We start from the raw sequence: 13,322 nt of genomic DNA on the forward strand, positions 1-13,322 counted from the left end.
ACTGGACAGAAGGTATGAATGTAGCAGATAGTAAGAATACTATCCTGTAACTGCAGAGGGTCTTTAGACAGGGCATGTATGTGAGTGGGGTAAAGAGGGAAAGCCCTACACCAGATGCAGTGATGTAACTTGACAGGTTATATGAAACGGCAAAAGGTGTTTCCCTGAAACTTTAGAGGTGCAGCTGGGCAGGAGAAGTCACCAGACCAGTTAGTAGGACCCCCATACCATCAGAGGATTGGAGTAGCTAGCCAACGGATGTGGACAGGAAAAGAGGGAGAACCCGACTCCATCAGCAGTGGAATAGCTGGACAGTGATGTGATTGGGAAGAGTCGCAGATCCCCAATCAATGAGTGCAGTGGTGTAGCTTGAGAAACTTTCTGAACGGGGCAGAAATGAGAAGCCCCAATCACTGTGGGTATGACAAGGGGGACCCCTGCACCATCAGTTCCTGGATGGAAGATGTGTACAGGAACTGAGACACATGTGCATACCATCAGTATAGTGGTGACTCTGAACAGGGAACATGTTCATGGACAAGAAAAGGAGCCCAATACCATCTGTGTGGTGGTATAAATGACAAGGGATGTGATGGGCACCTGGAGAATGAACCTCCTTCTCCCAACAATATGAAATACAGTGATGGGCAAGCCAAGGGGCCCTTGAGCAAGAGCTCTGGATCACTGCATCAGTGCAGAGGTGTAAGTGGACAGGGTGTAACTGGGGCAAATTAAGTAGAACCTGCAGCACCAGAGTGATGCAATTGTACAGGACTGTGAAACAGGCAGAGAAAGACCGAGCATCATCTCTCACTAGAGGAGAGTGGGAACAGGCCCAGGGAACAGAGATGCAAGAAGGGCATAGACTGCCCTCCTCTGCAGTGCCCCCCAGGAATTTTAAGTTTGTGGTGTGATTCACAGTCACAGTGTCATAAAACATTTCATCTGCAATAAATGATCTGCTTCCCAGGGTGTGAGGTGACCTGAACGGACGCTACTGAGATAGCTCTCCGAAAACCACTTCTCCCACTGTCCTGCCCAAAGCCTGTCATGTATCTCGTAATATATATCACTGAACACACTGAAAACAGAGGTCTTAAATCTTCAAACATGGTAATTGTCCTCGATATATACCCTGATATAAATATGTACAGCAGTTACACTCCAGATTATTAAGTAACTAACATGGGAATCAAGTCAATGACCCAAGTCCAGCCCAGGCCATAGTGACAAAACGTCATCCTGGACTGTCTGGCAGCCTTGACAAATTGAGTTTCAGCAGTAAAGAGAATGGATCACAAGGCAGCCCCTGTCACAGTGGGTACCTTATTGACATTTCTGCAGCCATGCCCAGGAAATCAATGGGCTGTGAACACAGAATTATCCTCGTATCCCTGGAAGCCATCCCTGCGGGCCCAGCTCTAGGACGGGAGCAGAATGACTTGCTGGAAGTTATCCCACTGCTGGCTGCTGCTCCCTCTGCTCTGGGAAGGGAGGGCATTCCTTGAGTTCAAGGTTATAGACCTGACGCTGAGAAGAAGCCTCGTATTCTCTAGGGAGCCCTCTCTTCCACCAACTGTCTCTTTCTCACGGTATGGCTGTGCTATGTTGAATGTGCCCAAGTTAAAACAAGTTGAAAAAGATAAGCCAAATCATTTGTGGCGACTAGAAACTAAGCTTTCTAACATATTTAACTGGGGGTGCTCAAGGAAGAAAGGAGAATAAGTAAGTTTGGGGGATGGAGAGGGTTAACCTTAAGGAGTGTCCCCTGAGTTTGGCCCGGCCACCTGGAACAGTTGCATGGTCCGTGCACTGCACAGAGTGCTTGGTCATGGGGGTGAGGGAGGGGGATACTGCAATCTAGCCTGGATTCTCCTCTCCAGATGCAACCCCCCTCCTGCTGCATCTGCCAGAGGGGGGCACTGCTTTCTGAGTCCTCTTCTCACAAGGGGAAGCAGTGTTCACGTAGTAGGTGGGAGCTTTTCCAGTTCATTCTCCTGGAGATGGTACCTTTCCACTCTGGGAGCTACTTGTCTCCTTCCGCCACCCAGGGGGGACCCTCTCATTGCCTACAGGCTCTTCCTTCTGGGAGCCTTTCCCCCTCACAGTGAAGCCCACCCACCCAGCCTGACAGCAGAGGATACTTTCTGCTAATATGTGCAGAGATGCTGTGTGAGTTTTTGGTGAGCTGGAGTCTGAGGTACCATGGGGAATTCCTGATGCAGGATGGCTGGTTTGCAATGTCGTGGACCATTCTGTTAATAAACCAAGACAGTTCTGGGTTACCTAAGTGTCCTCTGCCCTCCACTGTCCCAGCCACCTTCACCCCCTCTCTGGGATCCAGTGACTGCATTAGTCTAGTCTTGGAGTCCATGACTATTGGAATGGTGACACTTGTTCTCTCTCAGAATTCCTGAGTCACGGCATCCCGGGGCGGGGGTGGGGGGCACAGGAATTGTTCAGCAGGGGCACAGCCAGGTTCTTAACAAACATTGCTGGAGAAATCAGCCCCTCCCTGAAAGACTGTGCTGTCTGCTGGGGGCTATGGGGAAAAGTGAGCCTCAGTGGAAACAAAGATACCTAGGGCTGTACTGAGCAGATGCTGTCACTCTTTTCAGAAGTAGCTGCCAGTATGCTTTGCACCTGCTGACGTGACCCTGCCCTGCTGGGTCTCAGGAGGGATTCCTCGTGCTACCTGAGGACTTGATTCCTGCATGTAACTGCTGACCGCAGGGCACCTCTTGGTGCTGTGGTCTGAAAACCTCCTTCCCCCCTAATTCATATGTGGAAAACCTAATGCCCAAGGTGATGGTATTAAGAGGTGGGGTGTTTAGCAAGTAATTACGTCACAGGGCGAGCCCTCCTGAATGGGATCCGTGACCTTATAGAAGAGGCCCAGGGAGATCCTTTGTCCCTTGCATGACATGAGGACATAGTGAAAAGGCACCACCGATGAAGTAGGATGCTCTCACCAAACACCAAACCTGCTGGCACCATAATCCTGGACGGCAGCCTCCAGAGCTGTGAGAAATAAATGTCTGTTGTTTACAAGCCACCTTGTCTGTGACATTATGTTATAGCAGCCCAAACGGTGCAAGACAGATGGGTGCTTTGGTTTTACAATAATTGACTAGAGTTGGACACGTTAAGAACTTGGTGTGTTGTGGCCACCCAGCTACCACCTTCTGAGCACCCCCCCACACCCCCGCCTGGCGTGTTGCAATGCAATTCCTTGTTAAGTCATACCTAATTTTATATCCTGAGCACACGGTCTTATTTTCTACTAGATTCACACCAAGAACTGAAAACACGCGCCCACAAGGTCTTTTATAGCCAAGACCACCTGTGGTGGAGACATGGCAGAGAAAATTCTACTTGTGGCCAAAGAATCTCAGCCACCAAGTAGAGACTGGAATGGCCCTTCAACTGCCCACTCTGGGCTGACCTCCCCCAGGTCCTCCCGCCCTTGACAGCCGTTCAGTGCTGCTCTAGTGAGAACTGCCATTGATCCACGCACTCAGCCCCTGTGAAACATCGAACACTGACCTCCAGGCTTCTGACCAAATCCATCCCTGCTGCTGGTGCAGACTCAGAGGCTGCCACGCCCTCATCTGGTGCCTTAATCTTGGCACTGTGGGCTCTGCAACTTCACCTGCCTGAGGACTTTCCTTGGCAGCAGAGCCCACTCTGCGTGGTCAGGCCAGCCTCCAGAGCCAGAGCCAGAGGGGACCTGCCCTGGGAAGCAGCCCTCCGTTGTCCTGAGCAGACACAGCTCTGAGGTGCCTGTGCCACACTGGCTCCTGGAGCTCCCCAGTGGGATGGGTCCATTCATGGTGCTGACTTGAAGCTTGACTGGCTGCCTTCCCTGCCCTCTCTCTGCCTGCCTGGGTTACTGGGGATTGCCTCCCCTCTAAGAGAACCACCTGCACTTCAGTCTGATCTCAGGTCTGCTTCTAGGGCATCCAGACCCAGACCCTCTTCAGCTTTCACGTCTAGTGTCAGAAGCTTGGCCTCTCTCGCCATCAGCACTAGCATCCATACTCCTGACACTTGGGAAGTTTACTGGAACAAGACTGCAACACCATGGTTCTGGGTCTTTCTCACACGGGATAAAGTATATAAAGTGATGCTTTTCTAGAACTTTTCCTGCTCCAGGGAGCCCAGCATCTCTCTGTTTTCTAGGTCTGTCATAGGGAACCCAGAGTATTACACTTCCTTTGGCCACAACACAGTGCAGGGATATATCAAACTGTAGGAGGTATGCTCCTTGGTCTGCATGTGCAACCATCCTGTTGGCCCTGGCTCTCTGAAAGGCCACACTCCACAACCCCACCAAAGCCTAAGAGCACTGGCTCCGAAGAACCCCCTGTGGCAGAGGCTGATCACACTCTCTGGAATTCCTTTGAACGGCTGCTCTTTCCAGCCCACTGATATCCAAGTACTAATCCCTCATGACCAGACAGACACTTCTCTCCCATCAGTGCCTTTCGGTCACACTCTTTAGGCTTGACAAGCTTGAGGAACTTAAACAGAAGCCAGACCAGGAAACACACCTTAATTAGAAAGAAGTTCATCTTTACATTGGCTCATGGCTCCCCTTTTGTCCTTTAAGTGATTTAAGTTGCTTCTTCCCACAATAATTACCTTATTATCTAATTACAGATACTACAGAACCACTTCCAGAGAACTGTGGATTCCATAAGAGAAACCATCAATGACAGCCTATTGGGCAACGTCTAATATACCAGGTGAGTTTCATTCATTTATACATTCATAATACAAGCATTTGTTAAGTAGTTGCTATGCACCAGGCACTGTTCGTGGTATCTCTGATTCACAAACGTAATCCTCTTGTGGAGTTTATACTCAGGTGAGAGGCACTTATAAATAACTCAATGCTTCCATCATAGTGCATGTCTTAAGTTAGAGAAATGAAGTTAAAACCTCAACACAATGGAAGATCCTTGATGTTTTGCTAGAAAACACAATTACCCTTTTCAAATGTTATCAGCATACATTTGGAAGGGAGGGACTGTTGAACCCGAGTATTTTTATTAAAAGGGTTTTTTGAAAACAAAATAAGTTGAAATTTGAATTACTAACATTTACAGTGCTTTTAAACCATATCTACAGAAATTGTTCAGACTTACTTCCTATGTTAAATTGATTTCCACACTTACCTTTTGGAATTCTACCGGGTACTTCTATTTCAAAGATTTTATTTTGATAAGTTTTTGAATGTTGATGAAATTTTTCAGAGAGCTGGGAATCCTAAGAGTGTATATATAATTTAAATAATTTCTGTGACTTTCATATACGACTTGCTATAGAATTATTTAGTCATGCACAGCATTTTCCCCTTAACATAGTATATGCTGTTCCTGCTACTCTATGACTTTAAGAAGCCTGATTTTGTATCTTTCTGGAAAATATTTACTTTTTTTTCCTAAAAATCTGTAGCATTCTTAATCTTTGAAATTCACAATGTCAGCCATTCATCTTCAGATACTGAACAGTTTTTGTTAATTTTATTTTGACCCCGATAAGACCTTTACATCTTAATGTTTCTGTGCTCCAGAAAACTTTCTTCTCTAAATATTGCTTCTCTTACATTTATTCAGGAACTTTCAAGCATGCCAGCAGTCTGCATATTAGATCTCCATTCTACGTCTTTAATACCTGTTTATTTTTCTTAGGCTGCTACTTCAAAGCTTTTAGGATAGTATATGTGTATATGTATATATATATGTGTGTGTGTATATGTATTTATACTTCGAATAGTTACGTGTGTGCTATAAAGATAGCTATGGTGCATCACTACTCACTGAAATTTCTTGCCTGCCTTCATGGTTTCTTCAGTGTTTTTACAGTGGATAAATGATTTTCTCAAAAGTATGACTTCCAAGTCCAGTGAGTGCCCTGGTGAAAGCGGGAGCACCCACAAGCAGTTAACTTTCCCTCGTTTCTAATGCACAATACCAGAAAAATCTGTGCATGTCAGAAAAGAGGCAGAGTTTTCCAGTTTTCTTATTTTGTGGAACTGTGGGGGTGCCAGCCAAATTTCTTCTTTTTTAAAGTTGCTTCTGATGGAGATGACCATTCACACGGCTGCTGTGGGGGTTGCATGAGTTAATACAAGTAAAATGCTTGGGACCAAGCCTGATGCCTGATCAGCCCTCTGCATTTCTGAAACAGGGGTCTCTATCCTGCCCGGATGGCAGGCTTTGTGGGGATCCCTGGATGACTGTGAAGCCAGGGAAACCATCTTCACCAAAGTCACAGCTTTGGCCTGCAGGGTTGGGGTGGGCCTCATCCCCACTAAGTCACTTACTGACTGTGTGGCCCTGGCGAGGTTAGCTATTGTGTCTGGGCTCTTCTTACCTGGAGGCTACACATGGATCTCCTCCACAAGCTGGAGTTCTCAAACTCAAGTTGCTCTGGTTCCACACTCCTAGTCCACTACCTTGACTCTGCTCCACACCTGAGCTGTGCCTCTCGCAGGCAGCTCTGGAAAGAAGGTCCTTTTGAACTGTGACCACGTGGGTCACGAACTGCATGAGTCACGTAGCACCCAGATGTCAGGCTCGTGGTGAGGTGACAGAGTAATGGGGCAGGTCCTGTCAGATGCAGCCTTATAGGGCATCTCGGCCTGGCAGCACCTTGAGAACTTAGGGGCCATCTGGTCACTGCAGGGACCCAGCAGCAGTACGCCCACCTCATCTAAGGCTTTTTAGCATACTTCAAAAAAATTAATTATTCTTTTGAGCAGTTTGAGGTTTTTAGATAAATCGAGCAGAAGGTAGAATTCCTGTATTCTCCCCAGTACATTCCTCAGTTTCCCTTATTATTAACATCATGCATGAGTGTGGTACATTTGTTAAAATTGATAAGCCAATTCTGGTACCTTATTATTAACTAAATCCATAGTTTCCATTAGGGTTCCAGTACAGTAACGAATAGGAGTAGTAAAAGCAGACATCCTTGCCTTGTTCTTGATCTTAGTGGGAAAGCATCTAGTTTCTTGCCATTAAGTGCCATGCTGGTTGTAGTTTTTTACAGATGATTTCCTTAAAGCTGAAACAATATTAGTTTTCAGAGAATTTTTGTCATCTATTGGTGTTGGGATTTTGTCACATCATTTCGTGTGATCATGATTTTTGTTCTTTGGCCTGTTGATTTAATGGATTATATTAACTGACCTTCAAATACTGAACCAGCCTTGTATACCAGGAATAAGTTCCACTTGGTCATGGTATACAGTTCTTTTTGTGCATTGTTAGGTTCGATTTCCTGGTATTTTGTTGAGGAATTTTGAATCTACATTCATGAGAGATATTGGCTTCTAGTTTTTCCTTTCTTGTAATATATTTGTCTGTTTTCAGTATTAGGATAACCCTGGCCTCAGAATGAGTTAGGAAACATTTCTTCTGTTTTTGTTTTCTGAAAGGGATTTTAAAGAACTGGTAAAATTTCTTCCTTAAATGTTTGTTAGGATTCATCCATGAAACCTTTTGGACCTATTGCTTTCTGCTTGGGAAGGTTATAAATTGATTATTATTGCTTCACTTTCTTTAGTATATATAGGATCATTCAGAATACGTTTCTCCTAGTGTGAATTTTGGTGGATGGTGTCTTCCAAGAAATTTGTCCATATCACCTAGGCTAATAAATGGGTAGTTGTAGAGTTGGTCATAGTATTCTTAATTGTCCTTTTAATGTCCATGGGATCAATAACAATGTCCTTTCTTTCTAATATTAGGAATTTGTGTCTTATTCGTTTTTCTTAGGCAATCTGGCTAGAGGGTTATTAATTTTATTGATCTTTTAAAAGAACCAGCTTTTCGTTTAATTGATTTTCTCTCTTGATTTACTATTTTAATTTTCATTGATATCACCCCTAATTTTATTATTTTGGATTTCATTTGCTTTCTTAAATAAAAATTTACTAAGGTTTAAGCTTACATTATTAATGTTATATCTTTATTCTTTTCTAATATATGTATTCAGTGCTGCAAATTTCCCTTTAAGCACTGGTTTTGTTACATCCCACAAATTTCGATAAATATATTTTCATTTTCTTTAGTTTTCATTTCCTTTAAGTGTTTTTGTGACCCATATATAATTTAGAAGTGTGTTGTTTAATCTCTACATATCTTGTGTGTGTCTTAGCTCGTTCAGGCTACTGTAACAGAATACCATGGACTGGGTGGCTGGCTTATAAACAACAGAAGTTTATCTTTCAGAGTTCTGGAGGCTGGGATCAAAGTTCTTGTGTCAAGATCAAAGTGCACATTCATTGGTGAGGGTCTACTGACTGGTTCATAGATAGCCATCTTTTTGCTGAGTCCCTACATGGTGGAAGGTCTGAGGGAGAGCTCTGTGATCTCTTTTGTAAGGGTACTAATCTCATTCATGAGGGGTCCGCTGTCATAACCTAATCACCCAAAGCCCCCCCCCTCCTAATAGCCATCAAGTTGGGGCTGAGGATTTCAACATACTTTTTTTTTCATTTCTTTAAAGTGTTACTGTAGTAGAATTACAATTGTGATAATTTATGCTGTACAACAAAGTGATTCAGTTATACATGTACACACATCCATTCACTTCCAGATTCTTTTCCCACATAGATGATCACAGAATATTGGGTAGACTTCTCTGTGGTATGCAGCAGGTCCCCAAATTGCTCAGTCATTCCGTATACCACAGTGTGCATATGCCAGTCCCAAACCCCCAGTCCATCCCTCCCCTCCCTGCACCGGTCCCCTTTGGTAACAATGAGTTTTTCCAAAGCCTGTGAGCCTGTTTCTGTTTGGCAAATAAATTCATTTGCATCCTTTTTTTTTTTTTTTTACATTCCACAAAAAACTGATATCATATGATGTTTGTCTTTCACTATCTAATTTCACTTAGTATAATAATCTCTGGGTCCATTCATGTTGCTGCAAACAGCATTATTTCATCCTTTTTTGTGGCTGAGTAATATTATATATCACATCTTCTTTATCCATTCCTCTGTTGATGGATTTTTTTTTTTTTTTGTCTTTTCTAGGGCTGCACCCACGGCATATGGAGGTTCCCAGGCTAGGGGTCTAATCAGAGCTGTAGCTGCTGACCTACGGCACAGCCACAGCAATGCAGGATCCGAGTGGCGTCTGTGACCTACACCACAGCTCATGGCAATGCCAGATCCTTAACCCACTGAGCATGGCCAGGGATCGAACCTGCAACTTCATGGTTCCTAGTCGGATTCGTTAACCACTGAGCCACAACGGGAACTCGTGTTGATGGATATTTAAGCTGCTTGCATGTCTTCTTGGCTATTCAACAGATAAATTTTGAGGTAATACAAACATTCAGTCTTTAGTAGGGGGTTTCTAGCTATCTCTCTGTTACTGATTTCCAGCCTAATTCCATCGTGGTCTGAAAGCACACTTGTGTACTTTCTAGTCTTTTAAATTTGTTCAGGTGTGTTTTATTCCCTAGAATGTGGTATATCTTAGTGAATGTTCCATGTGAGATTGAGAAGAATGTATATAGGCATACTTCATTTTATTGTGCTTTGCTTTATTGTACTTCACATATATTGTGTTTTTTACAAAATGAAGGTTTATGGAAACTCTGCATCAAGCAAGTCCCTTGGTGCCATTTTTTTCTAACAGTGCTTGCTCACTTCATGTCAGTGTCACACGTTGTAATTATAACAAGATTTCAAACTTTTTTGTTATTATTATACTTGTTATGGTGATTAGTGATCTTCAATGTTACTATGTCAAAAAGATTATCACTTGCTAAAGGTTCAAATGATAGAATCTTTTAACAATAAAGCATTTTTTAATAAAGGTATATACATTATTTAGACTTAATAGACTACTTTTATATGTACCAAGAAACCAAAAAATTAGTATGACTCAGTTTCTTGTGATACTTGTTTTATTTTGGTGATCTGGAACCAAACCCACAATATCTCCAAGGTATGCCTATAATATGCTCTTGTGGGATGAAGTACATCACTCTTAATTAGACCCATTGTGTTGACAAAGTTGTTCAGTTCAAGTAGGTTCTTACTGTTTATCTACCTGCTATATCTATTTGTGATACCTGCCAGATCTTTTTTTTTTTTTTCTTTTTAGGGCCGCATGTGTGGCATATGGAAGTTCCCGGGCTGGTGGTCGAATCTGAGCTTCAGTTGCCTGCCTATACCACAGCCATGGCAATGCCAGATCCAAGCCATGTCTTCAACCTATACCAAAGCTCACAGCAATGCCAGATACTTAACCACTGAGCAAGGCCAGGGATCGGACCCGTGTCCTCATGGGTACTAGTCGGGTTTGTGACTGCTGAGCCACAAGGGGAACTCTTTCTTGATCTATTTCTGATAGAGGAGTGCTGAAGTCTCCAAATGTCATCATTGATTCATTCATTTCTCCTTGCACTTCTGTCTGTTTTTGCCTCATGTTTTTTAATGCTTTGTTTTTAGGCATATACACATTAATGCTATTTATGTATTTTTGTGGAATTGGATTCTTTATCAATATGTAGTGCCTCTCTTTATTCCTCATAATGTTCCTTACTCTGCAAAGTATGGCAAAGTAGTTTTAATCCCAACCTCAATTTATCCCTCCTCCCCCACCTTTCCCCTTTGGTAGCCATTAGTTTGGTTTTTAAATCTTTGAGTCTGTCTGTTTTTTGTAAGTTCTTTTACATCAATTTTTGTTAGATTCCACATATAAGTGATATAATGTGATACTTGTCTTTCTCTGACTTACTTTACTTAGTAAATAATTTCTAGGTCTATACATGTTGCTGCAAATGGCATTATTTCATCCTTTTTATGGCTGAGTAATATTCTATTGTATGTATATACCATATCTTCTTTATCCAATCCTCTGTTGATGGATATTTAAGTTGCTTCCAACTCTTGGCTATTGTAAATAATGCTGCAGTGAACATTGGGGTTCATGTGTCTTTTTGAATTACAGTTTTCTCTGGATATATGCACAAGAATGGGATTTCTGCATCATACGGTAGTTCTATTTTCAGTTTTTTAAGGAACCTCCATATTGTTCTCCATAGTGGTTGCATCAGCTTACATTGCTACCAACAGTGTAGGAGGGTTCCCTTTTCTCCCTATCCTCTCCACCATTCACTTTTTTTGTAGACTTTTTGATGATAGCCATTCTGACTGGTGTGAAGTGATATCTCATTGTAGTTTTTCTTTTGTTTTGTTTTTTTGTTTTTTTGTTTTGTTTTTTTTGTTTTTGTCTTTTTGCTATTTCTTTGGGCTGCTCCACGGCATATGGAGGTTCCCAGGCTAGGGGTCGAATTGGAGCTGTAGCCATTGGCCTATACCAGAGCCACAGCAACGCGGGATCTGAGCCGCGTCTGCAACCTATACCACAGCTCATGGCAACGCTGGATCGTTAACCCACTGAGCAAAGGCAGGGACCGAACCTGCAACCTCATGGTTCCTAGTCGGATTCGTTAACCACTGCGCCACGATGGGAACTCCTCATTGGAGTTTTGATTTGCATTTCTTAGTAATTTGTGATGTTGGGCATCCTTTCATGTGCTTTTTAGCCATCTGTTTGTATTCTTTGGAGAAATGTCTGTTAAGATCTTCAGACCATTTTTAATTGGATTGTTTGTTTTTCTAATATAAAGCTGTATGAGTATTTCAAAATTGGGTATTTTGAAAATTAATCCCTTATCAGTCCTCATTTGCAAATATTTATTTTTTTCCCATTCTCTGGGTTGTCTTTTTGTTTTGTTTATGGTTTCCCTTGCTGTACAAAAGCTTTTAGGTTCAATTAGATCCCATTTGTTTATTTTTGTTTTTATTTTCATTAGGATGTGAATCTGAAAAGATATTGCTGTGATTTATGTCAAAGAGTATTCTCCCTATGTTTTCCTCCAAGAGTTTTATTTTATTTGGTCTTATGTTTAGGTCTTTAATCCATTTTGAGTTTATTTTGTGTATGGTGTTAGAGACTGTTCTAATTTCATTATTTTACATGTAGTTGTTCAGTTTTACCAGGAACACTTACTGAAGAGACTGTATTTACTCAGCTGTATATTCTTGCCTACCTTTTTGTAGATTAATTGACCATGAATGAATGGATTTATTTCTGGGCTTTCTATGTTTTGCTGATATAAAAAACAGACAGAGACACCACACACACAAAAAAAGGAAATTACAGGCCACTATCACTAATGAACATATATAGATGCAAAAATCCTCAACAAAATATTAGCAAACCAAATATAACAATACATTATAAGGATTAGATACCATGTTCACGTGGGATTTATCCCAGGGATGCAAGTATTTTTCAATATCTGCAAGTTAATCAGTGTGATACAGCACAGCAACAAACTGAAGAATAAAACGCATATGGTCATCTCAGTAGATGTGGAAAAGCCTTTTGGCAAAATTTAACACCCATTTATATAATAACTCTCCAGAAACTGGGCATAGAGGGAGCCTACGTCAACATACTAAAGGCCATATATGACAAACCCACAGCTAACATCATTCTCAATTATGAAAAGCTGAAACCATTTCCACTAAGATCAGGAGCAAGACAAGAATTCCACTCTCACCATTTTATTCAACATAATTTTAGAAGTCCTGACCATGGCAATCAGAGAATAAAAAGAAATAAAAGGAATCCAAATTGGAAAAGAAAAAGTAAAATTGTCACTGTTTGCAGATGACATGATACTATACATAGAAAGTCTTAAAAATGCTACCAGAAAACTACAAGAGCTCATCAATAAATTCAGTAATATTTCAGGATTCAAAATTAATACACATAAATCTCTTGCATTCCTATACACTATCAAAGAAAGATCAGAAAAAGAAATTAGAGAAGAAATCCAAATTACCATTGAATCAAAGAGAATAAAATACCAAGAATAGAAGTTCCCGTCGTGGCGCAGTGGTTAACGAATCCGACTAGGAACCATGAGGTTGAGGATTCGATCCCTGGCCTTGCTCAGTGGGTTAAGGATCCAGCATTGCAGTGAGCTGTGGTGTAGGTCCCAGACGCAGCTCGGATCCCATATTGCTGTTGCTATGGTTGTGGCATCAGCCAGCGGCTACAGCTCCGATTGGACCCCTAGCCTGGGAACCTCCATATGCCACTGTCACCCTAGGAAAGACACACACACTCACAAAAAATACCAAGAATAAACCTACCTGAAGAGGCAGAAGACCTGTACTCTGAAAAATATAACACACTGATGAAGGAAATCAAATATGACACAAATGCATGGAAAGATATACTGTATTCTTGGTTTGGAGGCATTAATATTGTCAAAAA

General features: G+C 42.1%; 1 protein-coding gene across 6 annotated transcripts in view; it reads left to right on the forward strand.

Moving 5' to 3' along the window:
- Positions 1–13,322, forward strand: part of PRRG1 (proline rich and Gla domain 1) — an 880,589-nt gene that overhangs the window by 348,355 nt on the left and 518,912 nt on the right. For all 6 annotated transcript variants that reach the window (XM_085007671.1, XM_085007674.1, XM_085007682.1 and 3 more), the window contains one exon: positions 4,663–4,748. The gene's annotated coding sequence lies outside the window, so the exon portion shown is untranslated. Of the gene's footprint in view, positions 1–4,662; positions 4,749–13,322 lie in introns of those variants that run through there.

The sequence above is a fragment of the Sus scrofa genome, chromosome X, assembly GCF_054392235.1.
Source record: "Sus scrofa isolate SSC_HxYL_T2T_F1_AM1 chromosome X, Sscrofa_HxYL_maternal_Yorkshire_Landrace_v2.0, whole genome shotgun sequence".
In the NCBI taxonomy this organism is placed as follows: domain Eukaryota; kingdom Metazoa; phylum Chordata; class Mammalia; order Artiodactyla; family Suidae; genus Sus; species Sus scrofa.